This window comes from Ipomoea triloba, chromosome 2 (genome assembly GCF_003576645.1).
Source record: "Ipomoea triloba cultivar NCNSP0323 chromosome 2, ASM357664v1".
Lineage (NCBI taxonomy): Eukaryota > Viridiplantae > Streptophyta > Magnoliopsida > Solanales > Convolvulaceae > Ipomoea > Ipomoea triloba.
In genome coordinates this window covers 16,864,719-16,870,261 of record NC_044917.1, presented here as the reverse complement: position 1 = coordinate 16,870,261, position 5,543 = coordinate 16,864,719, and positions in this window count along the sequence as shown.

The window sequence follows — 5,543 nt, the reverse complement described above, 5'->3', positions numbered from 1 at the left end:
AGTGTGTTTCATACACCTAAATACAATGATCATGCATTTCTTTATTTGTGCTAAGTTTTAAGTGTGTTATACGAGAGTGAGGTTCCTAACAAGTCATTTGAAAGTTATTAAAATGCTTTTAAAAATGAAAAATCTTGAAAATAATTAGGCTAAGAAGTGAAAAATAATGTTGTAAAAGTGGTTTTGATATAAGAAGAATAATAAAATGTGAATTTCCTATTTTACCCCTCAAATTTTGAATATTTTTAAATTTTTTCGTCAAATTAATGTCCAGGGACTAAACTCGCCACTTTGTGAATAACTGAGGGACTAAACTCGCATACAGCCATAACTTAGGGACTGAGTCTACACTACCCCTATAACTCAGGGACTAAAGATGCCATTTTCCCTATAATTTATCATAATAATTTTTTGATTGACTCATCACCGGTTAACCGTGAGGAAATATTTGATGTAAAATTATTTAAAATATTTTCTGCATATAACTTATTAATTTATCATAATAATTATTTTTTGACCCATCATCAATTCACCTTGAGGAAATATTTGTTGCAAAATTATTTAAAATATTTTTTTGCATATAATTTATCATAATAATTTTTTGATTGACCAATCACCGATTCACCATAAAAAATAATTTTGTTGAAAAAGTATTTAAAATATTTTACAGTAAAAATAGCATTTATGTTCATAAATTATACTCCACCTGTCGTATTTTACCTATATCATGTAAAATAGTATTTGTTCTATACATTCTTAAACATTTTCAGTCCAAATAATCTAAGTGCCCCCACTATCAGGGTTTGAACCCATGACATTAATAAACAAGATAAGGAAATAGAGAATCAAAGAAAGTATTTTTTGTTAAATAATCTTTATATCAAAGAAAAGAAAGTATTTTGTTGGTCCTGAAAAAATAAGATATAAGTCTAGAGGGAGGGGTAAATAGACTTTTATAAATAATTCGAAATATTTAAGGCAATATAGAGTTTTAAAACACTTGATAAATTTCTTCAAAAAAAAAAAACACTTGATAAATTTATGTGTCTTGTGCACAACTGAATTTAAAACTTGTGTAGTGATTGTGTACACGTTTAATAATGCATGCAAGATATAAATAAATTAAAGCAATATAGACACAAAAATTATAGTGGTTCAAAGGTGTATGTAATCTTTCTATTCCACTCTACTCCTATCAATAGGAAGAATTTAGTATATCTACCACTTCGATACAAGATACAATGAATTATGATATAGTGCCTTGATCACAAAATTAGCACTAATCACACAACTGCAATGCCTTGATAACAAAGCCAACACTAAGATCATAATTTCACAACTCTATGCTAATATCCTCTATCTACCCTCGATAGAGACACCACTTGTTGTAAAATAATAATTTTCTTTCTTCCAACTTAGAGGCTTTTGATGGATCGAATTTCGCAATGAGTAATAAGTTTCTTTTCTAGATAAAGATTTCTTATTGTTACTTTGTATGCTCTCGAATTTCACTTGTTTGCAAGTTCACTTGTGTTCACTTCCTCTCCCCAACAACTTCTTCAAATGTTCATCCTTATATAAGTGTTTGAGAATTTGTCCGTTGAAAAAATATAATTTCAAAATTCAAACTTTGTTAGCAGGTATTGTAACTTTTCTTGCTTTTGATCAATCCATATAAACTACTAGCTCCTGTTCCCAATCGTAGCCTGATTTAATTTCCTCAATTTCAACTACTAATTGATTGCCTTGGTAGATTTTAGTTCCTCGCAGCATTTGGATGACCTTAGCTTCTTTGTACACTACTTCAATTAATTAAGCCTTATGAAAACTTTAGCTCTTTCCATAATGAATCTTGTTCTCAAATCTTAGCTCCTCCCATAATGAATCTTGTTCTCAAACCTTAGCTCCTTCCATATATTGTTCTCAAATCATATCCTTCCACAATGAATCTTGTTCTCAAACCTTAGCTCCTTCTATAATGAATATTGTTCTCAAACCTTATCTCCTTCCATAGATTAGACTAATCATTAGTTGCTTTTTCAATTCGAGTTGCTTCCCGAAAACCACGGCTGCTGCTATAACTAGATTTGCTTGCAAACTTCAGCTACTCTTTAAATAGTTTGTACACACAAGTACAACCTCAGCTACTTCTTGAATTAATTTATACGAGTAGTGAGCAAGGATCCGCCAAATCTGTTAAATTTGCTTCAATCCAATCTGTATCCACTTAAAATGAACGAGATATGGATCCACTTAGTGAAAAATCACCACTAGTGGATTGGATATAGATGTGACTTCTAAAAAATCCACTATATCCAATCCGCTCCACTAGTACAGTACCAATTCTTCAGTTGAGAACTTAAGGTGCGTTTTTTGTTGAAACTTTAAGGTGCATCAGTCTAAAGCTTTATGTGCGTCTTTCCGTAGCTTAAGGTGCGTTGTTTTCGTTCTTACGGTGCGTATATTAAAAGCTTAAGGTGCGCCACTTTTCTAGTTTAAGGTGCATTAATCTAAAGCTTTAGGTGCGTCTTTCTGTAGCTTAAGGCGCATATATTTAAATCTTAAGGTGCATCACTTTTCTAGTGCATCGGTTTAAACTTAAGGTGTGTTGTTTTATACCTTAAGGTGCGTGAGTTTATAAGTTAAGGGGCATAGTTTTATATCTTAAGGTGCATCAATTTGAGACAGTTGATCATTTACATGCATGTTGGCAGAAGTGCATTTTTGAAATAATTTTTCTTGATTTGAGCCGTTGATCTAGATTAGACCAACGGCTCAGATTTCACCCCATCTTTCACCTGGGAGAGTCTTCGCACGTGAACTGATCTCTAAACTGATGCGGGGATAACTTCTCGTGCAGTTGTGCAGTGATCAATACTCTTTAAAAAAATCATAAACTGATGCACCTTAAGCTTCGAATATACGCACCTTAAGCTAAATTAACATAAACATGGCATTGTAGAAAAAAATCTTATAAAGAATATTGGTTGTTTCTTGGAACTGCATAAAAAAACAAAAAGAAAAAAAAAGTGTCCTCAATTAAAGAAGCAAACTGTAAAACAATGGCGCACCTTAAGAAAGAAAACAACACACCTCAAGAAAGAAAAACAAAGCACCTTAAGAAGGAAAACAACGCACCTTAAGAAGGAAAACAACGCACGTTAAGAAAGAAAACCATGCACCTAAAGCCTAAGGTCGACGCACCTTAAACACACAAATCACGCGCCTTAAGAAGGAAAATTGCGCACTTAAAGCTTTACGCTGACACACTTAAGTTTTTAACAACTGACTTGTGTTAATCCTAGATGCAAAAACCACACACTTTAAGCACAAAAACCACACACCTTAAGAAGAAAAATCACGCACCTTAAATTTGACATAGATGCAAAAAGACCAAATTACCACCGCATTTTTTAATCATTGTTAATCCTGGATGTTGATTTATGCAAGATCAATGGCTCTTACCTCACCGCACAACCACACCTGACACACTCAACCACTCCGTTCAAATGCGTACTGGCCGCCCAAGAGAGAAATGCGGACGAATAACAGCGCGACACGTGTCCGGAATGTAGTTGCACCTAACGTTATAACTAGGTGCACGTCATGTTATAACTAGGTGCACATAGGTGCACCCAGGTGCATAAATGTTAACAAGGTAAATTACTTGCACCTGCAAGTGAAAATAGGTGCACACATGCAAGTAAAATGTATTACAAGTGCAAGTAAATTGTACAATGAGCATCAATACTAAGTGTACCTAATGTTATAACTAGGTGCACATAGGTTGCAACCAGGTGCATGAATGTTAACAAAGTAAATTACTTGTACAAGTGCAAGTAAAATCTATTGCAGATGCAAGTAAAATGTATTACAGGTGCAAGTGAATTGTACAGTGAGCATCAATACTAAGTGCACCTAATGTTATAACTAGGTGCACCTAATGTTATAACTAGGTGCAACCTATGTTAAAACTAGGTGCACCTAGGTTGCACCCAAGTGCATGAATATTAACAAGGTAAATTACTTGCATTTGTAAGTGAAAATATTTGCGAAAATAGGTGCATGAATATTAACAAGGTAAATTACTCGCACTTGTAAGTGAAAATAGGTGCGAAAATATGTGCACTTGTAAGTGAAACTAGGTGCACTTTTAAGTGAAACTAGGTGCACTTGTAAGTGAAACTAGGGGCACCAAAGTTCCAGTTATTTACGAAAATGCCACCGCATCATTTTTTAAAAATTGCATCTGATTCGTTGATCTGGACACGTGGACGGCTGTGGAACGTTCTCATTTCCTACCTGGGCGAGAGTTCGCACGAGAGTGCAACCCTATATATATATATATATATATATATATATATATATATATATATATATGTCGGCACACTCTAATGCGAACAGTCACCCATGAGAGAAATAAGAATCATTCATAGCCGTCCACGTGTCCAGATCAACAAATTAGATGTAATTCTAAAAAAAACGATGCGGTGACATTTTCGTAAATAACTTAAACTTTATTGCAAGTAAATGTGTTATAAGTGTAAGTAGCTGGTGAACCTTTGCAAGTGAAAAAGTGCAAATAAAATCACTTACAAGTGCACCTATTTTCACTTACAAGTGTAAGTAATTTACCTTGTTAACATTCGTGCACCTAGGTGCAACTAATTATAATGTTAGGTGCAACTAGTTACAACGTTAGGTGCAACTAGTATTGATGCTCAGTGTACATTTTACTTGCACATGTAATACATTTTACTTGCACTTCGTTGTTCAATTATTTACGAAAATGTTACCGCATTTAAAAAAAAAGTGTTTCTCATCCGTTAGATCTGGACACGTGGATGAATGTCATGTGTTCTGAGTTTTCTCCTAGGCGCACTATTTTCATTTGAACAACCTATCTTAATATACGGAGTATATTTATATATATATATATATACTAGTTTTTCTTATGCGCGATGCGCAAACAATAGGTGCTCAATATTAGTATTTTATATTAAAAATTTAAATAAATTTAAATTTTAATATAAATAATAATAATAATAATAATAATTTAAAATATTTTTATAAATTGAATATTTATATTTTAAAAAATAACTAACATATAACTCTAATATTTAATGTGTATATATTATTATTATTATTACTAGTATTTTCGCCCGTGCGTTGCACGGAATGGATTTGTTATAATACTTAAAGAATATTTGGATCAATATACAATTATATATATTATAACATCGAATATTATATAGCGCAATTGATGAAATTGATTGGATCTATTATGTTTTCTGATGTTTTCCTTTGAATTAGAACAAATAATTGTCCAATTACCCGGGCGTGGATAAATTTTTTTTATTATATATTGAGATAATAAAAATAAAGATGAAATTATAAAAAATTCTAATATTGAACGTGTACATTTATTTGATTATAAGATTAGTACAAAAATATTACTCAATTAATTGAATAATATATGACTTGTTTGTCTAAAATTATCTTAAAAAGATCTATAAGTAATATGACTTATATAATTATATTAT